The sequence below is a fragment of the Oryctolagus cuniculus genome, chromosome 5, assembly GCF_051225735.1.
Source record: "Oryctolagus cuniculus isolate XC-2025 breed Fujian yellow rabbit chromosome 5, ASM5122573v1, whole genome shotgun sequence".
NCBI classification, from domain to species: domain Eukaryota; kingdom Metazoa; phylum Chordata; class Mammalia; order Lagomorpha; family Leporidae; genus Oryctolagus; species Oryctolagus cuniculus.
Window position 1 is genome coordinate 93796724 of NC_142871.1, and position 27870 is coordinate 93824593.

The window sequence follows — 27870 nt, forward strand, 5'->3', positions numbered from 1 at the left end:
CAGTTTTTGGCTGACACCCTAAAGGGCCATAAGGTTCTGGTGTCCAGTCAGGGAGTCCTTGAAAAGTGCCTGAGAGTGGCCCTGGCCTGAATGTCAAGGTTATTCCTAGCTCTCCTCCCAGTCCCATGTCTCAGGGTCAATCCCCACGAAAGGAAGCTGAGTTGGAATAGCTGAGATGAGAAGTTTGCAGAGTGGAGCCTCTGGCTTTACAGTTCCTGAAGATTCCAAAAGGGCAGGGGACGTGCTCCCTACAGGAAAGTGTTTCCTGTTCCAACACCATTCTGCATCTTAGTGTCTGTGCCCAGGTCAAGAGACCTTCTGGAAACACTGGGATGTAGCCCCAGCCAGAGTCCATCAGTTGTCTCAAGGCCTCCTTCCAGTATCACACGAAGGGCCGATCCACACCAAAGAAAAGGCGTTAGGATAGTCTCAGCTCCAGGGCATTATTCTGGCCTTAATCAGCAAGCCTTGCCCTGGAGTTAAGACTGGCAGCCACATTGACTGCTTTTAACAGGCTGACAGGGACCCAGTTGGAAAAATAAGAGAGTTATTATGAAGGAGAATAAGACTCTCTGAAAAAGAAACAGCAGTTTGCATGCTCACTGGCCTGGTGGGATGGTCCTATGCTGGCTGGAGTTGAGCTTGAGGGGGATCCACATCATGTTGGAATTGCAATCTGAGTAACAGCACCAAAATGTTACTGGAAAATGAGAGCAGAGAAATTGTTATTACCCTGGCTCTTTGTCTCACATGGAGGAAGAATTTCCAAGCAGACAAGCAGAGAGATTTATAAAAGCAAGGTTTATTAGAGTCGATGACCTCCAGCCAGAGCAGCATGGAGGGGGCTTCCAAGAGAGGAAAGAACCCCCATATGATGTCCAACCTCCATCCTCCTTAATCAGAGCTGATATTTCCTCCCTCTGAGTTACTGCTGATCATTTGATGTTTCCTAGCTTAGCTTTCCCTGAACTACACTGCAATTATTTGTTTGATATTTCAAATTGTAATAGTTTTTTGAGAGAAAAAATAGTATATTATACATTTTTGAATCTCTAATGTTTAGTGCTTAGCAGATACTTTAATATATTTTTTAGCTGAGTGGATGCTATAGCATTCTCTCAAGCAGGTTCTATGGAAAATAGATCCATAAAGATATTCTGTGAAAAAAATGTTGTTTTCTTGAATAAGTTTATAAGACACTGCAAACTCTCATCACCTCCTTGGATATTTAATATGTTAAAGACTCAGAAATGATACAGAAAATCTCAGTTTTACTTAACCAAGTAGCTCTTAAACTTTTTAATAAGGCAACATCTATTAAGATTGAAAGAATTTTTCTCTGTATGTCCTGATCAATGTCCATCAGTGGATAACTGGATAATGAAATGAGGTATAGGGGCTGGTGCTGTGGCTCACTTGGTTGATCCTCCGCCTGCAGTGCCAGCATCCCATGTGGGTGCCAGGTTCTAGTCCTGGTTGCTCCTCTTCCAGTCCAGCTCTCTGCTGTGGCCTGGGAGGGCAGTGGAGGATGGCCCAAGTGCTTGGGCCCCTGCGCCCACATGGGAGACCAGGAAGAAACACCTGGCTCCTGGCTTCAGATTGGCGTAGTGCCAGCCATGGTGGCCATTTAGGGAGTAAACCAATGGAAGGAAGATGTTTCTCTCTGTCTCTCTCTCTCTCACTGTCTATAACTCTACATGTCAAATAAAAAATAATAAAAAAATAAAATAAGGTATATACATACAATGGACTATTATTCAGCTATAAAATGAATGAAATCTTGTCATTTGCAGCAATGGTGGATGAACCAGGAGTACGTTATATTAAGTGAAATGATCAAGGCACAGAAAGACAAATATCACAAACTGTTACTCACATGGAATCTGAAAAACTTGATCTCTTTGAAGTTGAGAGTGGAATGGTAATTATGTGATTGGAGAGGGAAAAAGAGAAGGGAGATTGAGGAGTGGGTACGATGTGTACAGTGTTATATTTAGATAGGAGGAATATGCTCTGAGGTGTTATTGCACAGTAGAATGACTGGAGTTAACAACAATGTATTGTGTATTTCATGATAGGTAGGATTTTCAATGTTCTCATCACAAAGAAATGTTAAATGTTTAAGGTGATGTGTGTTCTAATTATCTGATTATATTATTAAAGTATACATATTATCAAAACATCACATAGTATCCCATAAATATGTAGAATTTTTATGTGTCAGTCAAAAATAAAACAAAAAAATATTTTGGCTATTGCTTGTCTCTGTTGCAACCAGTCAACTCTGTGATTTCATTATGGCTGAGTTGTCTGAGAAAGATGGCCCAGACAGTCCATAAAAGAGTGATTGTGAATGGCTCATCGGTTGTAGATTGCTAATCCCTGAATTAAAGTTTTAAGAAATACATTTTGAAGAACACTGAGTTATCTTTGAGACACATTAATGGCGAAGTCATTCTTGAACTGATTTTTAAATTCCTAACTGAAAACATAGCATTTGAGAATCCTGGAAATTTTTTTTCTCTTAAGAGTAATGCTTTTCAACCTGCAGATATTTTCTGAACATGCCCTTCATATTTCTACAAAATTATGTTGTTCAACCAGGTGAGGGCTTATTGAGGCTAAACACGGGCCTTATTTCCAGTGAAATTAATTTCCTCAGAGCTTCCCCCTTGGGCATATATTACTGTCCTTTCTAGGGTGGAAACTGAAAACCTCTATGAACAAGTTAGGACTGCTTGTCTGAAGAGACCCTAGGATGCTTCTCTCCCCTCTAAATAACTCATGCGCTTTATCAGAGGAGTTTTTAGAGATAATACCTTGTGTGAGGCCTTTGTACATTGCTGTGATTTTCAGTTTCTAGTAGAGTAAGATGAAAAGAAAGCCTGGTACAAAGAATGATTTTGGGTATGTGGAACAGTTTTTGCAAAGCGAAGAATACAATACCTTGTCTATAATGATTAAGCACTGAGGAAGCCAGAAGGACTCTAGTTACAGGACATAGCAAATTAATTGGTACCATGCAAAATGAGTAATTCAATTGTGTTTATTAACTTGTGTCCCTGATCAACAGATAAATTACTTTTATTTTTTTCTTACATATAAACCCTCAAATATTTGTAGTCACTTACTTAGAGTAAATTACTCTTAAGTTGGGGGTTTATGTTCTTAGTGTCTTTAATCTGTAAATCTGTAGGTATAAATGAATATTTCTATTTCACTAAATACTTTTCAGACCCCCTGTGGATTTTTCCATTTAACCTATGTCTATGTTACACTGAGATTCTTGAAATTAAATGTAATTTTCAGGGGTGATACAAACAATGGTCATTATTTTGTCACTGCAAATTCACCTAATCTGATATCCCAAATCACTTTCAAGTTCTTTATTATGGCTGCTTTTCAGATCTTACCCTGCTTTAAAAATCAATATATATGAAAATACTTTCTTTGCAAATTTCCCACCCAATATTTTTAATTTTAAAAATATAATAGATTTCAATTATTTTCTGATTTTGATTACTTTTTGTCTTGAATTATAGTTTTTCAGTGCTTTCTTATTTTTCTTGATGAATTTACCACACTTTCATAGTAAACCATCCAGTCCCTTTCATGAGACCTACCTGTGGGCAGAAGTAGTTTATAGACCATACTGTAAATTTTCACTGTCTTCCTCCATGGTAAGTTTGATGTTAGCCACATTCCCCTCCACCACCACCAATTTGGAATCGAAACTGATGAAATGCTTTTTCAATGTCTTTAGTCTGCCATTTTCCATCACCTTTTTAAAAAAAGATTTATTTATTTATTTGAGAGGCAGAATTAAAGAGAGAGGGGGAGAGACAGAGAGAGAAAGGTCTTCCATTCGCTGGTTCACTTCCCATATGGCCACAATGTCCAGAGTTGGGCCAATCCGAAGCCAGTAGCCACGAGCTTCTTCTGGATCTCCCATGTTGTTGCAGGGGCCTAAGCACTTGGGCCATCTTTAACTGCTTTCCCAGGCCGTTAGTAAGTAGCTGGGTCAGAAGAGGAGCAGCTGGCACATGAACTGGCACCCAGATGGGCCTGGGGTCACAGGTAGAGGCTTAACCTGCTTTACCACAGCACTGGTCCCTTTTTCCTTATTTTTAAAATTTTTATTAATATAAACAGATTTTATATATTTTTTTTAATTTTTTATTTTTTTGACAGGCAGAGTGGACAGTGAGAGAGAGAGAGAGAGAGACAGAGAGAAAAGTCTTCCTTTTTCGTTGGTTCACCCCCCAATGACCGCTGTGGCCGGCACACTGTGCTGATCCGAAGCCAGAAGCCAAGTGCTTCTCCTGGTCTCCCATGGGGTGCAGGGTCCAAGCACCTGGGCCATCCTCCACTGCACTCCCGGGCCACAGCAGAGAGCTGGTCTGGAAGAGGAGCAACCAGGACAGAATCCAGCACCCCGACTGGGACTAGAACCCGGTGTGCCGGCGCCGCATGTGGAGGATTAGCCTATTGAGCAGCAGCACTGGCCGATTTTATATATTTCTTAGGTATAATTCTAAGAAGATAACCATATTTCCTTCTCTCCCCCTCTCTCTCCTTCAGTTCCCCTCCTTTTGCCCTTTCTCTTTTTTTTAATTTTTGCAAAGACATAATTTCAATTCACTCTATAATCACAGATTTAATGCGCCATAAATAAGTATCCTTCCTACCTTATTCACACTTAAGATTTTGCCCCATAGGGCACGTTCTTCGGATTTCCCTCTTATACTGAGATATTTCTTTCATGAAAATATTGGGAGGGAGGGACGGAGAGAGGGAGGAAAAGAGAGAGAGAGAAAGAGAGAGAGAAAGAGAGAGAGAGAGAGAGAGAGAAAGGGAGAGAGAGAGATTTTCCAAGCATTGATTCACTCCTGACATACTCTTGACAGCAGGGGCTGGGCCAGGACACATTTGATCATGAAACTCCATCTAGGCCTCTCACTTGGGTGGCAAGAACCCAGGTATTTTTACAATCATCTGCTGACTCACAGGAAACTGGATCAGAATTGTATAGCAGTCAGGACTCCAATCAGGCACTTTGATTTGGGATGCTCGTGTCCCAATCAATGGCTTAATCTGCTGTGACACTACTGAAAACACTAAACTTCAAAATTTTCATAAAGAATGAAAGGGAAACCCAAAAGTAAAGAACCAGAAAGTGTTATGCTAAATATAATCCAATCTAAAACTTACATTGGGGGCTGAGTATTAAGTGCAGTGGTTAAGTTGTAGCTTCAGACACCTGCATCCCTTATTGGAATTCCTGGGTTTGAATCTCACCTTTTCTTCCTTTAAAAAATTTTTTTAAGATTTATTTTATTTATTTGAAACAGAGTTACTAGAGAGGTAGAGACGAGAGAAAGGCCTTCCATCCACTGGTTTACTCCTCAGATGGCCGCAATGCAATGCTCCATAGCCAGGAGCCAGGAACTTCTTCCAGGTCTCCCACATGGGTGCAGGGGCCCAAGGACTTGGGCCATCTTCTGCTGCTAATCCAGACCATAGCAGAGAGCTGGGTCAGAAGAAGAGCAGCTGGGACTAGAACCGGCGCCCATATGGGATGCCGGCACTTCAGGCCGCGGCTTTAACCCACTGAGCCACAGCACCAGCCCGCACCTTTGCTTCTGATCCAGTTTCCTGCTTAATGCATACTCTGGGAGGCAGCAGATGATGATTCAAGTGCTGGGATCCCTGCTACCCATGTTGGAGGCCTGAATGGAGTTTAAAGTAAATAAAAAATGGAAAAGTAAAACTTTTTTTGAGATTATCTTACTTTAGTATTCCTATAACAAGGATAGTCTGACAACTTATCTCGAAGCTCCAAGAAGACAGGACACTACATAATATTCTACACAGTCAAGAAGAATATAAGAGAGGGAATAAGAGAGGGAAGAGATGTGCAATTCGGGACATGCTCAAGCTGACTTGCCCCAAACGGTAGAGTTAGAAACATACCAGGGGATTCCAATTCAATCCCATCAAGGTGGCATGTACCAATGCCATCTCACTAGTCCCAGTGATCAATTTCTGTCCACAATTGATCATAATGATAGGATTAAGAGCCAAAGGGATCACATAAACAAGAATAGTGTCTGCAAATACTAGCTGATAGAATCAAAAAGGGAGAGAATGATCCAACATGGGAAGTGAGATACACAGCAGACCCATAGAATGGCAGATGTTCTAAACAGCACTCTGGCCTCAGAATCAGCCCTTAAGGCATGCGGATCCGGCTGAAAAGCCCATGAGAGTATTTCAGGCATGGAAAGCCAAGACACTCTGGAAAAAAAAAAACAAACAAAACAAAAACCAAAAAACAAACAAAACAAACAAAAAAACAAAAAACAAAACAAACCTAAATGAAAGATGTCCGCGAGTGAGATCTCAATGGAAAGAACAGGTCATCAAAGAAGGAGGTACCTTTCTCTGAAGGGAGGAGAGAACTTCCACTTTGACTACGACCTTGTCTAAATATGGTCAGAGTTGGTGAATTCAAAAGGCTTCCATAGCCTTGGCAACTCATGACAAGAGCCTACGGTGATCACTGATGCCATAACAGGAGTCACTGTGCACTTTCTCCTCATGTAGGATCTCTGTCCTTAATGTACATTGTGATTTAATGCTATAACTAGTACTCAAACAGTATTGTTCACTTTGTGTTTCTATGTGGGAGCAAACTGTTGAAATCTTTACTTAATATATGCTAAACTAATCTTCTGTATATAAAGAGAATTGAAAATGAATCTTGATGTGAATGGAAGGGGAGAGGGAGTGGGAAAGGGGAGGGCTGCGGGTGGGAGGGACGTTATGTGGGGGGGAAGCCATTGTAATCCATAAGCTGTACTTTGGAAATTTGTATTCAGTAAATAAAAGTTTAAAAAAAAGAAAAAGTCTAGAGATTTGGAAAAAAATGATTTTGAAGTGTTAGACATTTAGGATATAGAAATAGAACAAGATATGAACACCCAGCTCCAAAGAGGTATAAAATACAGTTTTTATTTCAGGTAGAAATATCTTGAAATAAAAGTAGACTACAACTAAGAAAGAAAGTGAAAGTAGACATTGTGAAGTATCTAGCATTCTCTAACACAAAAATAACTTTACTTACTGCTAATTTTAAGGTATAGTGCTAAAATATAACTATAATACTGATTCCCAACTATAGCTACTATTGGCTATAACAGTGATCAGTCAGTAAGAGAGTTGTGCAATGGGTTACGCTGCCACTTGGGATGGTCATGTCACATTCTGGGGTGCTGATTAGAGTTTTGGCTCTTCTGCTTTTGACCCAACTCCTTGCCAATGCACCTAGGAAGCAGCAGATGGTGACCCACACTGGACAGAGTTCTTGGGTGCTGGCTTCAGTCTGGCACCGTCCAGGCTGTTGTGACCATTTGTGGAATAAACCAGCTGAAAGAATCTCCCTCTCCCTCTCCCTCTCCCTCTCCCTCTCCCTCTCCCTCTCCCTCTCCCTCTCCCTCTCCCTCTCCCTCTCCCTCTCTCTCTCCTCTTTCTGTCTTTCAAATCAATCAACAGATCTTTAAAAATAGTGATCCTGTGTAAAATGTTACCTACATGAAAGATCTCTGTGACTGAGATCCTTGTGGAAAGAAGAGGCCATCAAAGAAGGAGGTGCCTTTCTCTGAAGGGAAGAGAGAACTTCCACTTTGAATATGGCCTTGTCTAAATAATGTCGGAATTTGTGTACTTAAGAGGCTTCCATCGCCTTGGCAGCTCATGACAAGAGCCTTGGGTGATCACTGACTTCATAAATAAGAGTGTCAATTATTAAATCAGCAACAGGAGTCACTGTGCACTTGCTCCTCATGTAGGATCTCTGTCCTTAATATGTTGTACTATAAAAATTAATGGTAAAACTAGTCTTCAAACAGTAATTAGAAGCGAATCTTAATGAAGAATGGGATTGGAGAGGGATTAGGAGGTGGGATGGTTTGGGGGTAGGAGGGCGGGTATGAGAGAATGAACCGATATAATCTAAAAGTTGTACTTATGAAATTTATATTTATTAAATAAAAGCTTTCCATAAAAATAGTGATCAATTGTTGGCTGCCCATGTTTTTAATAGCATTACTAAATATGTGATGTAATTTCACTAACCATAACGAAAAGACTCACATGACTGTTTTTTCTTTGCAATGCTTATGTTTGTGCTGAAGACAGCAGGTATCAGATAAAATAATTCTGTTAAGCTGATCTCTTGAAGACATCAGGATTTTTTCTTTACAAATTTTACTTAAAACAGAAAAGTATATAATAACCTCATAAACACTTCTTTCTTTCCTCTCTATATCTTATATTTATTCAAGCTTGGACTTTGTGAGCTCTTTTTTTAACACTAGTGAGTGATATTTAATATAGAAACACTCACCAGGAAAACATTACCCTTTTGTAGAACCATGAAAAAAAAAAAACTCAGTCCAAAGCAGAACTCCTAGAAAACATTTCACTTTCTACACTTTTTTCTGTCTGACAGAGCTTAAAAATATAGACAGCAAAAGCATAGGTAACAAAAATCTTATATCCATCTATTTACGTAAATTTAAAATTTGCATTTATTTAAAGTAGAATAAGGCTTTGAAAAGACAAAAAAACCCTGGTGCTACCTTTAAATATATGATGATTTTAATGGAAACCAAGGACAGAGTATGATTTTTCCCATATAATGGAAGTAACATACATTATGATAAAATTTTGGAAAGGAATATTAGCATAACAATTTTTTCCAAGATTTATTGATTTTTTTGAGTTACAGCAGAGAGAGAGAGACAGAGAGAGAGGTCTTCCATCCACTGGTTCACTTCTTAAATGGCTGCAATGGCCAGAGTTGGGTCAAATTGAAGCCGTTAGCCAGGAGCTTCTTCCAGGTCTCCCATGTGGGTGCAAGGGCCCATGTAGCTGGGCCATCTTCAACTGCTTTCTCAGGCCATTAACAGGGAGGTCGATCAAAAGTGGAGCAGTTGGGACACGAACTGTTGCTGATATGGGATGCTAGTGCTGCCGATAGAGGTTTAACCTATTACACTACAGTGCTGGGCGCCGGCATAACCATTTATTTGTATTCCCTATTGTGTCACGTATACACAGATCCTTATTTATTATTTACAGCTCCTCGAACGTGTAAGGAGTATATGAAATTCTTAAGAAATAGATAAAAATGTAAATTGGTTTTCCATGGTATCATTAATTCTTCAGTTTTTGTTTAGTTCCTACTGGATGGGGAGTGATTTTCTAAGGTTGACTGAAGAAGAAGTGATTAAATACATTTAGACCTTGTCCTTCAAATTGGTCACAATCGGCTTAGGAATTAGGGCAGATGGAATGGTGGTGGGTGAACAAAATTCAGTTTAAGCCTAATGTGTTTTCATACTAAAAGCACATTTGTGGGGGCATCAAAAGATTCGTGGACAATGCATACTAGATATCACATGTGGAGCTTTTAGCTAAAGTATTATGATCCAATAAGTAATTTGGTGTCCCTGTCTCCAGCTATAATACAAAAGGGACTTAAATGGTTCTCTTTCAGTGGGACATGGAACATCAGGGAGCAGGTGCATCAAAGATTCCAAAATAAATTCAGGTGTTAACCAATGAAAAGCAGAGTAAGAGTGGTAATAGAAAGGAGGAGCATCATGCATTAGGCCAGAAAGGAGTTGTTTCATGGTATGTGATTAAATGTGTTACCCTGACATGCTTGGTGGTTGGGTGTTAGTGGTCATTTGTGAAACTCTTTAAGAGGTGAGTGCTTGTTCACAAAAAAATTCAAATACTTTAAAAGAGGCATGGATTGAATTCCATGGAAATTTCATGAATGGAGAAGTTACCAGGTAGGAGGAGCAATGATCTCATGAAGAAGCTGGCATTGGACTAGGTCTTGAGTGATATGTGGAATTTTTATACTCAGAGATCTAAGTGGTTCTTGTATATACAGGAGAATCAGCCTATTTTATTCTAATGTGAAGAGGGAGCAATAGAAGAAAATGCCAGAGTTTCTTGAGGGAGCTGTTATAGAAGGAAGGAATTTTTAATAAGGTGGACTGTTTCGGAAAGAAAAGGAAAAAGACCAAAAAGACATTGTTAGATATGTTATCAACAACAGAAAGGTGAGAATATTGAAGACTAAAGAGTAGTGGTCAGTGAAAAACTGTAAATAATATACTTTTGAAGAAAGATAAAAAACTTTCACCTATTATTGATCTGAATACTTATTGAGTTTCATTGTGACCATCTGTTCAATGTGGCAAAATGACAGCTATAGATCAGAATAGGAACTTAGGCTACAATATCAGTGTTCTTCCCACCAGATGACACTATTTATTTAAATGCAGTGGTATATTAGATTCTTGTCATTTAATATTCATTGTCCTACTATATCCATTTAGTGAGGTGACATTTTAATATACATCTTTTAGGATCCATCTTGAAGAGAGCTGGCCTTATAAATTTAATAAAATGTTGCTTTAAAGGTAACCACTAGAGGGCAATGCTATATTTAAATACAAGGGAGTTACAATCTGAAATTACTGTCCTATTAACTTGAAATAATAGGTTCTGAAGGAAACTAGTCTAGTATAAGGAAAATTTGGTTATACTTACAACATTCAAATTTTAATTTCAGTGTGTTCATATTTAATGCCTTTGAATTTAGTTTCCCAGTGCTTCATGTCTCTCTTCTATTAAGTATCTGCTTATAATATGTGAATACCAAAAATTATATTGCACACTGTATTTTTATCAATTATCTGTTTTTTGCCTGAAATTCATATTCATATAAAAACTTTGGTAGGGAAAGCTGAGATGCTAATAAATTCAATAAAATACAGTATCCTATTAGTATGGAACTTTCATCTTACACATAAATGATTGATTTGACTGCATTTCTTTATGAGTTATATAATTTCATGCTCCAATTTTAGTAGTTTCAGTATTCTACTTCTTTAAACTAATATGCAACCAACCCTGATATACAGCTGACAAAGGACAAATGAACATGAAGACTATGAATCTAAAAAGCTAAAAGATAACAGGCTTCTTTATTAATTATTGTTACTGACAGTAACACAGCATCATCTTAATTTAGGTGACACCCAGGGAGAGTAGAAAGTGGTTATACATTTCTAAACCTCTAATTTCCAGTTCTACTATTGATTTTTCCAATGAGAGTAAAATAGGTGTAGGTGTTAATAACATGAATTACAACATAAACCACATTAGAGCTGGAGTAGGAAAGTGCTGAAGTGATACCCAACATCCCACAATCACCTTTCTTGGATGATATGACCCCCTGTGTTCTGCAGAGCTACTCTTTAGGCCTTGCTCCCGGACTTTCAGGCCTCATCATGTACAGTAGCGGTCATGTGTTTACATTTAATACATATGGCAATAAACTGTCCTGGTACTTAACCTGCAGATGGAAAACTTTTTGCATTACAGCTTTGAAAAAAAGAATAGCATCATGATTGCTATCCCCAACTTTGTTTCTTCCAGGCAATTATGGAATTAATTATTTGAACTTATTAAAATGTGAAAGTAATATTACTATAGTCAATTTGACTATTGACTTCTATTTTCATTTATTTCCCTCTAAAATAACCTTGTTAAAAATATACAACATCTTACATCTACAGTGACATTTTTTGTATTTTACTCTGGGGCTATTACTCACCTGCCAGGTCAGCTGAAAATAGGTTGGTTCTAATTATCTTTATCTAAAATATTTTATTCATCAACCACATTTCACCTTTAGTGAATACTATCTTTTTTTTGTGTGCATACTTTCCCATTCTTAGAACAAGAGAAAAAGCAGCTTTGGTAAATTCCATAATTGTTACAGATCATTCCTCAAACTACACCACAGCTTCTGCTCTCAACTGATATACCACAGGAGAACAAAGCAATGAGGGTAACCTAGAACTTGATCTGGGACCCCAAGAAGCCCAAAGAGAAAATTCAATGCTTGTTGTTGTTTCTTCACACCAAGATGTTGAAAACTTCTCTGAACTTAGAAAATGCTTAAGTCTTTTGTTGCTGTAAATTCAGGTTTTCCCAATATCTTTGGTTTAGTTCCCACTCTGGTAAGGAAGGAGCACTTAAAATCATGCTTTTCCCGTGCCAAGAGATAGGTTGTAGGAATGAAATCTTTCTTTATCCCCCAAATTCTGTGTTAACATGAACTGAAGAAAATGTTGCTGTGATCTTCCAAATTTCTTAATGTTATGAAGTAAAAGTCTAATTAATCCCTCTTGATGTTCTAGAAAACACAAATCAGGATGATCCTCTAGTTTTGATAACATGCTAGTCCTTTAGTCAACTGCCTCTTCTTTTACGTTCAAAGATTAAGGATATCACTAGTGTTCAGATAAAACGAAAAAAGTGAAAAATTACTCTTTTTTCAGAATAATTATCTCTAGATACTCATAGGATAATTCCTTTCCCTTACGTGAATACTATCTTGTAAGCTTTGCTGGAATTCATTGTGGTGTTTCCTCAGACCAATAAATGTGCCACATTTACTTGATGATATTGAAGTGTGTTCTCTCAAACACTGGACAGCTCTTTCTAACTTCTGCACCAAGTAACCATCATGATTTGTTTCACTTTCGGTTCAGTTGTGGGTACCACTCATGTGTAGCTTTAATGTGAATAAAAAGGCATAAATACTAGTTTTTTTTTTTTTTTTTTTTTTTTTTTCACTACACCAAAATACCTGAGACAATCTACTTTGGCAAGATAGAGAGGCTTATCTGACTTATGGTTCTGAAGGTTCAAGCACAAGATTGGGCAGCCCCATTTGCTGAGTGTCTGTTGAGGGCAGTGGATGACAATCTTGGAACCTGTGCAGAGGAAGCATCACATGTTGAACCATGAAGCACAGACAGTGGCTGAGCCTGAAGTAGGCTTTTATAACAACCCTCTTGTGAGATCTGTCTTCCATGGGCACGCCCCCAGTGACCTAAGGACCGCATGTTGAACCCACCTCCTAAACACTGTAATTGGATTAAATTTCCACTGTCTTAATACCATTAACTTATGACTCTAGTTTAAATTCTTCAAGAGTTTGGGAGTCATAGACTATTCAAACCATAGCATATATTTAATACTGAGAATTTGGTACTGAATCATTTTTGTATTTATGTCTCTAAGATCTATGTCTTAGATTCATTATTGTCTATCACACATCCAGCCTAATGCTATGAAAAAATTTGAATCACTATGGATGTAGCTGTTTGGTCTGTGGAGATTTTAATGCTGAGTCATATTTATCATCTTTCTCCTTGTACATCTGTTCAGTAATGACTTGGTTTCATGGCTCTTTGCCGTTTTCAGTTCAGTTCAGGATAACGTTATTTTAAACTGCTTCATGCTTTTGAAAATACTCTTAAATTTTTTTATATGGGCACTTTGTGAAATGAATGCTCTCATCTAGCATGTAATTATGTGGTATAGCTGTCAAACAGTACAACATTTAAATGACTTTAATAACACAGTAGCTAAATAGTATTATGCACTTCATGCTTACCTTATAGAGTGTAATTATTTGTGTTTAAGATGAAGAGTAGAACTTACTTTCATGCATAAACAACACAATAATGGGACAGAGAAGAAGAGTTATTTCAGTATCACTGTCTTTATTAGGGTATGGTTCCTTTTTAAATCCACAACTCCATTCAGAGACTAATATGCCAATTAGGCTTCAGAGAAAATGAACAGGAGTTCTAACCTCTCAGTTTCCTGATGTCTTAACTAAATTTTAGAAATTCATAAATATTAGTAGATCCTAAAATCTTTTGCAATTGTTTTATCATTTTCCTATCTGATCTCCTATGATTTTATTATCTATTTCTATATTACTCATGATATACTTGACTTTAACAAAACTGTGGACATACCTGAAAGATAAAGAAAATGATCTTCATTGGAACCAGTTAGAAGGTTATAACCCAATAAATTATAAACTTTAATGTAGCACCACTAATTTCTTTCTGCATTGTCAAAATAAGATTTTAAGGACAGTAAAATTGCTCACAGATTTCTTTTCCCTTTAAATCTTATGAACTTTATCTTGAATTTATGTGTGTGATCAGTGTTTGGTTGTTTGAGTATTAGGTGCAATCTAATTTGAAGAATGAAGCATTTGGGGATGCGTAGCCCTGTCCTTGGTGGTTTATAACTCTACTGTTGACACCCTACTAGTATAGAGCCTTTGACAACAAGAATAAGGACATTACAAATGCCTCAATATCTATGGGTGTGTGTTCCTGTTTGCTTCAAGCTGACTAAAAGTGTAAGTCATGAGTTAATAGTCATTCTGCTTTTTAAGCATGATCAGAATACTTGAATCCCATATATCCTTTGGAAAGTATTTTGCTATTGAATATGGTGTTGAATTACCAGATATAAAGTTATTTGTGCATTTGTATAACTTGTTATACTTTTGACACTTTGATACACATTTCTTATATGATTTCATAACAATGTTGGAAAGGTATTCAGAGTAGGGTTTATAACTTGTTTCTACCTTTGAAGAATCTGAGGGTCAGAGAGATTAAATGACATGTTCAAGGTCAGTGGTATGTGAAAGGAATGATAAGATCCAATCATCTGATTACTGTCACTGCTACTTCTCTCAGTTGTTGTTACCACATGCTTTCCCTGTATCAAGGTATGTGCTTTAGAAATGCATCCCATTGAATCTCCTCAATAGCCCTTTGAGAGAGGCATTATTCCATTTTTATAGAACCCAGTGCTCTCTCCAACAGATCTCTTGAAAAGCTAAAAGTTGGTTGAGCCAGAGTTATAAGTGTTGTCAGTTTATTGCTGCTTTTTCTTTGGTTTTTAAGTGCTGAGTTGATAACTCTAGCTCTCTCTACTTTGGGATCAATTCAATCTATTATTTAAAAAAATCACAGGCTTTTGTGTTCATTTCTATTCCTTTCATAATAACAGGTCTTAGAATTCAACTGTATATACCCCTTATTTTAGTCTAAACTTGTTGGAGGAAATACCAGTAGATGATTCTCTGTACCACAAAATGGTATAAAGATAAATTATACACCCAAGAAAGCACTAGTGACATGCTGTCCTCTCAGCAAAGACAGAAGTTACGGGAGTTAGAGAGAAAATAAATGTATTGGTTATATGACAAAGGATATATATTACAACATAATGGTTTGTAGGTCTCAGTGAAATACTTTTTTAAAAAGTCACAAAAATTTACTTTCTTGTTTACTTCTACAGTAGATTGTTAAGTTACCAAATACCTCCCAATGGCATACAAGGGCATAATGACTGACTTTTGTTTGGTGTAGGGCTTATACACTGTGTTGAAGCTCTGATTAATGAAATTAAAAAAAAAAAACAGATTTATTTATTGATTTGAAACACAGTGGAACAACAGAGAGAGGGAGAGTCGTTAGAAAGAGAGACCTTCCATCTGCTGGTTCACTTCCCAAATGGCCACAATGGCCAGCACTGGGCCAGACCAGATACAAGAGCCAGGAGTTTCATCTGGGTCTTCCAAGTGGATCCAAGGGGATCAAACACTTGGGCTATCTTCCACTGCTTTACCGAAGTCATTACCAGGGAGCTGGATTGGAAATGGAGCAGCCAGGACACAAACTGTGAATCATATGGGATTCCAGTGTCTCAGGTAGTGGCTTTACTTGCTATACTAAAATGCTGGTCCCTGATTCATAAAACTTTGAGCCAAATGGCAGTCTTCCTCTAACATCAAAAACATTCTTGAAATGTACTTTCCAAAAATATGGGAGCTGGTGCTGATGCTGTGGTGCAGTTAGCTAAGCCTCTGCATATGGGCACTGGTTCATGTCCCAGGTGCTCCTCTTCCCATCCAGCTCTCTGCAATGGCTTGGGAAAGCAGTCCCTGCATGGGACACCTGGAAGAAGCTCCTGGATTCTGGCTTTGAATTGGTCCTGCTCAGGCCATTGTGGCCATTTGGAGAGTGAACCGGTGATGAAAGACCTTTCTCTCTGTCTCTCACTCTCTCTGTCTGTAACTATACTCTCAAATAAATAAAATCTTAAAAAAAATGGGAGCTATACTGGAACATAATAGCAAGAACATTTAAATTCTGGATTATAATAACAGAAAAATTGAAATTTCCCTATGATCTCGTATAAGTAAATTAGATTCTTAAAATTCTAAGGTGGTTCTAAAGTTGAAGGTGCTATGATGATTTATTGTGTGGATAATGTTTAGATTTTTCCCTGATTTTTGAGTTACTGTGTGATTTTCATTTTTGAAATGAATAAAGTTGTTTCTATTAGACACAGTCAAGAAACTAGGTTTTCAATAAATACCAAATTTTCTAAAGTTATTGAATTAATTATAATCCCTTAGTTGGTATTATTTGATTCTAGAAAATTACTCCTGGTTTAGTCAAATAAACTTTGTCTTGATCAGAAGAAAAAATGTGAAAAGACTCAGAAGAAAAAATGTGAAAAGACTTACTGAACTTGGCTTCCTATCTCTGAATGGTAGTATGAGAAATAGAAATCAAAATTGATTCAATCTATTAAGAATTGTTAATATCTGAAGACACACAATGTTAGAAATTCAAGAAATAATTCTCTTTAAAACTGACTTCTAGGAAGTAGAAGTATGTGTTGGGTGAAATCTCAGTTTTGTTTTAGATGCCCATTCTGTTCTTAATTGTAATATGCTGCTCACTGCTTTTTTCTTGTTTTTTCAGCTTTGAAAATTTTATTGTGCCCCAGTTATTTTTTTTTACTTTCTTTTTTTCATTTAGTCTTTTAGTTTCTACCAGATTCAATGTAATTCACAGATACAATTCTAAGAATGTAGTGCTATTCTCTTCCTTCTTCCCTCCCCCACTCTCCTTTCTCTCTTTCTTCCTTCCTCTCCTTCCTTCCTTCCTCCCTCTCTTGCTTCCTTTCTTTCTTCCTTCCTTTTTTTAGATAACATATTTTTAATATACATTGCAATCAAGGGCTTAATGCTCCATTAAATAATTCAACAATTAAAAAGTATTTTTTTATTTTGACAGGCAGAGTTAGACAGTGAAAGAGGAAGAGAGACAGAGAGAAAGGTCTTCCTTCCATTGGTTCACCACCCAAATGGCCGCTATGGCCGGAGTGCTGCACTGATCCGAAGCCAGAAGCCAGGTACTTCCTCGCGGTGCAGGGGCCCAAGCACTTGGGACATCCTCCACTGCCTTCCCGGGCCACAGCAGAGAGCTGGGCTGGAAGAGGAGCAACTGGGACAGAACCGGTGCCCCAACCAGGACTAAAACCCGGAGTGCTGGTGCCGCAGGTGGAGGATTAGCCTAATGAGCTGTGGTGCCAGCCAAGTAAAAAGTACTAGGACTCTAATATGGTGGGAATATAGGCAAAGGTTGTAAGCAATCAAATGAAAAGATGACCATTTCACCCATATACAGTTAATTTTAAATTAATTATAGTTTTTTTTAAGCTTTTATTTAATGAATATAAATTTCCAAAGTACAGCTTATGGACTACAATGGCTTCTCCCCCATAACGTCCCTCCCACCCGCAAAACTATAGTAGTATAACATCTTTTAAATTTTTATTTATTTATTTGAAAGTCAGAATTACAGAGAGAGAGAGAGAGAGAGAGAGAGAGAGGGAGAGACGGAGATTTTTCCATCTGCTTGCGCACTTCTCAGTGGTCACAGTGGTCTGTGCTGTGCCACTTGGGTGCAGACTATCTTCTGCTGCTTTTCCAGGAACATCAGCAGGGAGCTGGTAGGAAAGTGGGGCAACTGGGACATGAACTGGCACACATATGGGATGCTGGCATCACAGGCAGAGGCTTAATCTGCTGCACCAATACACTGACCCCATGTAACATTCTTAACCATTAGCTGGACAAAGATGTAAAACAGCTTGACAAAACTATATTTGCAATACTGATATATACAGGCATTTCTTTCTCAGTTTTTTTTTTATTATTTTAGTTGCTACATATTTTGAAAATTTGTGGCATTTGTCCTACTGTGTGGCTTATTTCATAATGTGAAAATGTCCTCCAGTTGCTTCTATTTTGATACAATATGTTCATGTCTTTTGGGTATATACCCAGAAATGGGATTGCTGGATTATATAGCAAGTCTATTTCTAGTGTTTTAAGAAATCTCCATACTGCTCACCAAAATGAATGCACTGATATATATTCCCACCAACAGTTTATAAGTGTTCCCCTCTCTCCAAATCATCACTAACATTCGTTATTTCTGTCTTTTGGATTTTAGCCATTATGCCAAGGGTGAGATAGTATTTCATTGTGCTATGTATGTAGAAATGTCAAAGATGGGAAGAAATATGGACAATAATTAAGAAGTAGTTGGTGTAGGCATTTTGGGATTATGGTTGAGTATTTTGTCTTATGTTTTTAAACAGTCATAATTGTAATATAAATATAATCTAGTGTCCTGCTTTTTCTACTTACTATTTCTATAGATATATTTGCACATTGCTGTATAGTTCTTCATGATTATCACTATAAACAGCTGTATAAGTGTCCAAAGATACATTTTCTTAATCATTCATCTATTCTTTGGCATTTAAGTTATTCATAATTTTTCATTAGCCTAAGGCTGCAATGGACACACTGACTTCTTCACAAGTTACTTTCTGAAAAGGGTCTACTGATCACCACCACCAACTATAATGAACCCGCCAAGCTTAGTTAATGCTATCAACACTGACTCTATTTTCTTGGGTCCTCTTCCAATGCAGTACCTCACTGCCTCTAGTTTCTCCGGATGTTCATTCCAGCCTTAGGTGTTGCAATGCAGCTGGCCCTTATGTACATCACACCACCAAAAAAGTCCCTTCTTCCAAACTGCCTAGGACACCCCACTCAATTCATTCTCGCCAACCTGGGCTCCTAATCATTGCTTCAGCTGTTGTCTTTTGTCTGCTCCTCTTCATCCTGGGTCTGGTGCAGAGTTAGGACACCCTTCTTTTCTTACTCATTGTTGCTTCTTGTTTATTTCCACAATCTCCCTAGATTTTGGCATTCCCTGCAGCTTAGACACACTCCCTTCTAGCTCTAATCCTACAGGTCTAGGAGAGTAAGACTCAGACACATTTCCCACAGAGGGTTATTTTAATTTTGCTTGCTCAAATCATTTGCACTTATCTTTTGTTCACTTACTCTATAGATCCCCTTTTTTTAAGAAGATTTTTAAAATTAAAAAAAATTTTTTTCCAGCCAAGGCCAAAAACATTTCTTAATATAGCCACTATGTGAGGGAAGGGAAAACAAAAAAAGCACAGGTGGTCCACAGAAAAAGATACAAGGGTTTTTAAAACCTTAGACTTGGGAGGTCAATTCATGATTAAGAAGAATGCTGAGGGGATCAGACAACCATGACACTTCTAACGGATAGCTTGGAAATACTTAGGAGATCTGAAAGGAGGAGATGATAACAAAACAAATTAAGGCTGCTGGGGAACCTGAGTACGTGTTAAGGGGGGTTGACTGTAAAGAAAACATTTTATTTTATTTTATTTGTTTTCTGTTTTTTTAATCTTTTTAAATGCAAGTTAGACATAAGGTTCAAGGATCTGACTGGTAAAGAAGAGGACAATCAAGTTTAGCGAGAGAAAGATTTAAAGATTCTAGTTCCTGGGCACCCAGGGTGCACTCACTTGTGGCAGCACATTCTTCCACAGAGAAGATCCCACAGCTACTCGTCACTTAAGGCAGAAGCAGACAACAGAAGTGACGACAGGTGGTTAGCCTGCATCCTTGATTTCCTTTTTAATTTCTTCAGTGATACATTGATCATTCAGTAGCTTGTTTAATGTCCAAGTATTTATGGGTATTCTATCATTGTTATTGTTGTTGATTTCTAGTTTTATTCCTTCATTCAGAGAAGATACATGGCATGTTTCAGTTTTTTAGTGTGGCTATACCCTATTCATCTATCTTGAATCTCTCTGGCTCTGGTCTTAAACTGAGGTCTTTGTTCCATCTTGAGTTGATTTATGTGCATGGTGAGAGGTATGGATCTAACTTCATTCTTCTACATAAATACGTCCAGTTTTGCCAGCACTATTTGTTGGAGAGATTATCCTTACTTTTGTCAAAAATCAGTTGGCTGTATGTGTTTACAAAAATATTAATTCTGGGATTCTCTATTCTGTGCCTTTTCATTTGAAACTCAACTTTTATTTTCATTTGAAAACAAGTTTTGATTTGAAATCTGTGCTTAGATTTTTTTAACCCAGAAAACTTTCTATTAAGCTATACAAATTTCATGCATTTCATAAATACACATTTAGGAACATAGTGATTCTTCCTACTCTACCATCCCTCCCATGTGTACTCCCACCCTTCTTCCTCCTATCATTCCTTTTTTTTTTTTTTTTTTTTGACAGGCAGAGTGGACAGTGAGAGAGAGAGACAGAGAGAAAGGTCTTCCTTTTGCTGTTGGTTCACCTTACACTGGCCGCCGCGGCTGGCGCACCGCGCTGATCCGAAGCCAGGAGCCAGATGCTTCTCCTGGTCTCCCATGGGGTGCAGGGCCCAAGCACTTGGGCCATCCTACACTGCACTCCTGGGCCACAGCAGAGAGCTGGACTGGAAGAGGGGCAACCGGGACAGAATCCGGCGCCCTGACAGGGACTAGAACCCGGTGTGCCGGCGCCGCAAGGTGGAGGATTAGCCTATTGAGCCGCGGCGCCGGCAGCCTTCTATCATTCCTATTACCATTCTTATTTTTTACTAAGATCTATTTTCAATTAACTTTATACACATACATATGATTAAGCCTACGCTAAGCAAAGAGTTCAACAAACTATGAAAATAAAAACCTGTTCCTCAATAGTTGAGAATTGGGCTGTTCAAAGTCATTACATCTCAAAGTGTCAATTTCACTTCTGTAGATTACCTTTTAGGTGCTCTATAGTTACCACAGATCAGGGAGAACATATGGTATTTGTCCTTTTGAGACTGGCTTATTTCACTAAGTATAATGTTTTCTGGATGCATCCATTTTGTTACAAACGACAGGATTTCATCTCTTCTTTTTGTAGTATTTCATGGTGTACATGTCCCATAATTTCTTTATGCAGTTTTCAGTTGATAGACATTTGGGTTTTAACCACTGTTTGAAAATCCCTCATATATGATTTCAAAACTGTTTGTACCCAAATAAAATTACCTTTAGTTTTTGTTTTTTTTTTTTTTTTGACAGGCAGAGTGGACAGTGAGAGAGAGAGACAGAGAGAAAGGTCTTCCTTTGCCGTTGGTTCACCCTCCAATGGCCGCCGCGGCCAGCGCGCTGCGGCCGGCGCACCGCGCTGATCCGATGGCAGGAGCCAGGAGCCAGGTGCTTTTCCTGGTCTCCCATGGGGTGCAGGGCCCAAGCACCTGGGCCATCCTCCACTGTACTCCCTGGCCACAGCAGAGAGCTGGCCTGGAAGAGGGGCAACCGGGACAGAATCCGGCGCCCCAACCCGGGACTAGAACCCGGTGTGCCGGCGCCGCTAGGCGGAGGATTAGCCTAGTGAGCCGCGGCGCCGGCCTACCTTTAGATTTTAAAAATGTATTTATTTGAATGATGGGGGGTAGGGAGAGAGAGAGAGAGAGAGAGAGAGAGAGACAGAGGGAGGGAGAGAGAGAGAGAGAAAGAGAGAGAGAAATAGATATTTTTCATCTGCTGGTTCTCTTCCCAAATGCAACAGCTGGGGCTGGGGCTGGGCCAGGCCAAAGCCAGCAGTCCAGACAGAACTCAATCCAGATCTCCCACATATGTGGCAGAGACCCCTGCACTTTGATCATCACCTCCTGTTTCCCAGGGTTCATGTTACAGAAAAATGGAATAGAACGTATATCCAGGACTTGAACCCAGGCAATAAGAGTTTTTGAAGTAGTTGGTATTTTTGGGATATTATCAGATGAATGAAATAGGTGCATGCAATGGAATCTGGAGGTCAAGCTAATGTCAGATAAAGATATATAAAAGTTGCCTAAATATATTGTAATAATTCATTTTTTTAAAGATTTATTTATTTGAGAGGCAGAGTTACTGACAGAGAGAGGGTGAGTCAGAGAGAGAGAGGTGTTCAATCTGCTGGTTCACTCCCCAGAAGCCCGCAACAGCTGGAGCTGGACTGATCTGATGCCAGGAGCCAGGAGCTTCTTCTGGGTCTCCCACATGGGTGCAGGGTCCCAAGCACTTGTGCCATCTTCCACTTCTTTCCCAGGCCATCAGGAGGGGAGCAGGACTGAAAGCAGAGCACCTAGACTTGAACTGGCACCCATATAGGATGCTAGTGTGCAGGCGGAGGCTTAACTTCTTACACCACAGCCCCAGCCTCCGTAGTAATTAATTTAAAGGATTATTTAACTGTAGATTATTCAACCTTTTATTTTTTCTCCATATTTTGAAGATCTTTTCATTCAAATATCCTACCTTCTTAACTGTGCCTGCATGATAACTTGAAAGGAAAAAAACAAGCAGGAGCAATCCATTTTGTTAGTGTGTTATGTTTCATAGAGAATTTGCCAGTGGATCTAACTATGGCTTTATGTTAAGTGAATTTTCTTTTTCCTTTTTTTGTGATCAGTCCTATTGTCACTGGTGTGTATTACTACACTTAGTCCTCAAGTAAGAGAACATGGGGGCCTATCTGGGTCTTTATCAAGTAACTAGACATCTTATTTCTCTGGCAATATTTACAATATGTTTTTAATTTATATGGATGGATAAAATTATTTTCTGTCTCCGTTAAGGCAAAGAATTTCCAAGTTGCTCATCCAAAGGCTATGAGTAAACAACAAACAGCAAATGTTTTTAAGGAGATTTGGTGTTCTTCTTTACTATGGCAAATTGTACACAATATCACTACCCTTGTTTTTGCTTTAATAACAGATTAATATATTTAAAATGTAATAAAATCCATTCAGGGGAGGCAGTCAGATCAGTGTCTGTCTTCCTATTCTATTTGATGAAGAGAATATTTGAAGAATTTTTAAGAACAGGTAGCATTAATATCAGAACAGGCTAAATAAAGTTTGCAACTTTATTAGATTAGGTGGTCAGGCATAGGAAGGCTATTCTCATTGCTAATTTGTGTGGAAGAAAGGGAGGACTGGCACACAGTAACTCTGGAACTGCCCCATTCATGATGGAACAGCATTCTTTGGTTTCTCTTTCTGGAGATCTGCATTTGTAAAGCCATTCAGGTGTAATTTTCATGCCAGACTTCAGATTGGAAAGCCGTCCAGCGACCTATTGATTTTCTTGAAGCGATTTTAAGCAAATGCAGCAACTCATCTTTCTGTTTGTCCATTCCAAGTTTTATTAGCATGAACATATTAAACACAATCTTTCTAATGATTTATAAGAGCTTCATTATTTGTTCAGGACACTTTGGAATTCTAATTCCATTAAGTATCAGAAATCTCTCTCTACCTTTACAAGCAATCTTTCCTCCTGTACTAAATACAAGTGTATTGATACTTAAATTTTGATTTTTTTTAATTCCAAAAAGTTCAGTGGTTATTTATATGAGCTGAATATCCAGCACTGGGATTGTAAGAGAGAATCTGGGTGCCACTTGTCCTGCCAGGATTTGAGTAAGGAGCACTTTTGCTGTTGAAATAAAGGTTCTACAGGTAACAGCAGAAGCTGACATCTGGTTAAAATCTACAATAACTCTGCTAGATAATGAAAGTAGAAGCTAAATTTTTGCATTGCACAGAAATCTAGATATGACTTTTTTTCTAGAAGTAATACAATATTTGACATGTAATATTCTGGTATCTTAGGATTAGAGAAGAGTGGGTTTGTGCTTGTCAACATATGCTGTGTCTCAAAGAGGCCATGGCATTGCCAAGTGGAGCCTCTGAAAAGGCCAGAAAGGACGGAATGTGACTTGGAGTAGAATAAGTACTCTTTAGTGATGCTTTTGTATAGCAGGAAGATGTGTACCTTCTGCAAGCACTTGACAAGTCGTACACTATTACAGGATAAAGACACTTATGACTGAAAAGGAGGTTGTGGCAGAAGAAGTTTGAAAATAGAAATACCATAGTGTAATGATTTACAAGGACCAAGAAATCACTCTATTCTGAAATTTCATTTTTATAAGAAAAAATTCCTTTCCCATGACTAAAGAGACAAACTATACACTTTCTTTTTAATATTTTTTAAAGATTTATTTTTATTTATTTGAAAGACACAGAGAGAGGCGGATACACAGAGTGAGAGGTCTTCCATCCACTGGTTCACTCCCCAAATGGCCGCACGGACCAGAGCTGAGCCTATCCAAAGTCAGGAGCCTGGAGCTTCTTCTGGGTCTCCCACATGGTTACAGGGGCCCAAAGACTTGGGCCATCTTCTACTGCTTTTCCAGGCCATAGCAGAGAGCTGGATCAGAAGAGGAGCAGCCAGGACACAAACCAGTGCCCATATGCGATGCTGGTGCTTCAAGCCGGCGTTTTAACCTGCTATGCCACAGCACCAGCCCCTCTTTTTAATATTTGACAACTAAAATTTAGATATATAGATTATGAAAAAACACATGGATGTTTGACATTCTTATGCAAATATTAATTATGTGTATTAGTAAAATAAGCAATATTTATATGGTATGTTGGAATATAAACACCAAATACAAAAGAACACGAGGGCTGATGGTTAAAGTGAAAGAAAGAGGCCGGCGCTGTGGCATAGCAGGTAAAGCTACCATCTACAGTGTTGGCATCCCCTATGGGTGCTGGTTTGAGTCCTGGCTGCTCCACTTCTCATCCAGCTCTCTGCTATGGCCTGTGAAAGCAGTAGAAGATGATCCAAGTCCTTGGGCCTCTGCACCCAAGTGGGAGACCTAGAAGAAGCTCCTGGCTCCTGACTTCGGATTGGCACAGCTCCAGCCATTGTGGCCAACTGGGGAGTGAACCAGTGGGTGGAAGACCTCTTTCTCTCTCTGCCTCTCCTTTTCTCTCTGTGTAACTCTTTCAAATAAATAAATAAATCTTTAAAAAAATGAAAGAGAAATAATTATATTATTTGCATAAAATGAATATAACATCAAAAATCCAGATCAACTTTATAAAGAAAATTATCAGTTCCTGTTTATAAACTACTGTCTAACAAATGTTGGGCCCAGGCACACCGTCTTTGAGCTAGTTGCAGTGGACGTCTTTAGGGCAGCTGACGTAGCCGGTGGGCCCATAGCACATCCTGAGGAAGTCTATGCTTATTCCAAGTCCACCAATGAGAATGCTTCTCTTTATCGCTTCTCTGCCTTTTGGCTAAGATCAAGTGTGAGAATGCTTCTTTACCACCTGCCTGTCTTAGCAAAAGACAGTACAAAAATGAGATGGTGCTGAATATAAGTTAATGTGGAGTAAAGGAAAGCTACAAAAGATGACTAGATGCTGAAAAGGAGAAAAATAAGCTGCTTTCCTCATGATGCAACTTTTACAAACAGCACCAATAAGGACACAGTAAATTAATCAATAGATGGCATTGTCAAAGGCATAACTAACAACTGTTTGGAAAGTCAGTTCCAAGCTATCCAAGTTGCTAGAAAACTGCTTTCTATGGAAAAACTGTTCTCCATAGTCAATGCAATCAAAGAAAACATACAAACTTGGTTTGATTTCAAAATTACTATCTTTCTTGAGTAGAACTGATTGTAGCCCCATGTAGTTTAAATCTGCTTAAGCACTCACTAACATTGTTTCTGACACCTCATAACAGACTACAGTTGTGAATGACAGAGTTTCTGTCCCAGAATTCATTTTTCTGTGGACATCTATCCTTTCTCACATTGGTGAAAAAAATGTATGGATTCTAGGAAACATTGCAGGTATGTTGGGTCAGTTTCTCAAGACTTCTTTATCAAATGTGGTGTGATTGATCCACTGTTGGCTCTTCATGTAGTTCCCAATTTAGCATGTCATTACTCACATATTGTTACTTGCACACTTTCAAACCTTAGTTGCAGCAAGAATCTTGCATACCTGTTAAACGGTGTTGGATAGGTTCTTCCTATTTTATTTCATCTCCTGCATATGATGATCCAGTAGTGTTAGCAGATACCTGCTGGGTGATTTCCTACTTTATTAATGGCCCAAATGAATAAATGGGAATGGTCATGAAACAGGAGTTGTGCCTCAATTTATGGTACTTCCAGGAGCCAGTCATGAGTCTTGCACTAAGAGCTGTAGGGAATCTTGTCAGGAGCAGAACAGACATTGGTTGTAATACATGGCAGAAACACTTGCCATCTTTCCCAGTCTATTAACTAACCCCTAAACTAGCCAGAAGGAGGCTACATGGATAATGTCAAACATCATAGCCAGACATCAGACTCAGATACACCAAGCTGTGAATCATGGATTAATTCCATTCCTCATTGGTGTTCTAAGACAGACTCAAAAGGAATTCTGAATGACTATAACCACTATGCAAGTGGTAGAACATTGAACAGACTTTATACCTCGTTTATTGTGCATAATAGAACCATTGATGAACCTCTTAACTGGGAAAGATATCAAAATTACTCTGGATGCCATTTAATATCTTTCAGGCCACTGATAAACTAGATGAAACTGGGCAACTTAGTATAATGATTGAAGAATGTGGTGGCTCGGACAAAATTGAAGCCTTTTAATACCAAGAAACTGAATCTGTGTGTAAGGCTTCTTTATGTTGATTGAGAAGTATACCTCTGTAGAGGAAGAGGAAGATCAAAATGTGCCAGAGACTACCTGTTAAGGCTGTGTCTTCCAAGTTGAAGATGGAGAGGGCAGCGATTTGGTACAGCATTTTAAGCTGCTGCTTGCAATGGCAGTAACCCAGATTGGAGCAAAGGATTGAGTCCTGACTGCGTGGCTTCTCATCTAGATCCTTACTTATGTATTCGGGAGAGCAGTGGAAGACAGTCTGATTGCATGTACCACTGCACCCATGTGGGAGAACCGGGTGGAGTTCCTGGCTCCTGGCTTTTGACTGGCCTAGTCCCAGCCATTGTGGCCACTTAGGAAGTAAACCAGTGGGTGGAAGATCTTTTCTGTCTCTCCTCTCTCTGCCACTCTGTCTTTCAAACAAATAAAATAAATCTTAAAAAAAAAGTTGGAGGGGCCGGCACTGTGGTGCAGTGGGTGAAGTTGCCACCTGTAGTGCTGGCACCCAATATGGGCACCAGTTTGAGTCCTGGCTGTTCCACTTCCAATCCAGCTCTCTGATATGGCCTGGGAAAACAGCAGAAGATGGCCAAAGTCCTTGGGCTCCTACACCTGCGTGGGAGACCTGGAGGAAGCTCCTGGCTCCTAGCTTTGGATCAGCCCACCTCTGGCCATTGCAGCCATTAGGGTAGAGAACCAGCAGATGGAAGACTTTCTCTCTCTCTCTCTCTCTCTCTCTCTGCCTCTCCGAAACTCTGCCTTTCAAATGAATAAATCTTTCTAAAAAAATGGAGACCTTTAATTTTTAAATTATACAGCAGAGGGAGACGTCGCTGTGGTGCAGTAGGGTAAACCTCCACCTGTGGCACTGGCAACCTATGTGGGCTCCTTCTCTTCTGATCAGATCTCGGCTATAGCCTGGATAGCAGCAGCAGATGTCCCAAGTGCTTGGGCCCCTGAACTCATGTGAGAGACCCAGAAGATACTCTTGGCTTCTGGCTTCAGATTGGCTTAGCTTTGGCTGTTACTGCCATTTGGTGAGTGAACCAGCCGGTGGAAGACCTCTCTCTCTGTCTTTCCCTCTCTCTGTAATTCTACTTCTCAAATAAATAAATAAAATCTTTAAAGAAATTGTATAGCAGAGACGTAAATTGTTTTGCACCATGTTTTGTATAAGTTTTCTT

General features: G+C 38.9%; 1 pseudogene; it reads left to right on the plus strand.

The window, feature by feature from the left end:
* Nucleotides 1-26777, plus strand: part of LOC127493255 (importin subunit alpha-1-like) — a 178032-nt pseudogene extending 151255 nt beyond the window's left edge.
* The last annotated feature ends 1093 nt before the right edge of the window (nucleotides 26778-27870 follow it).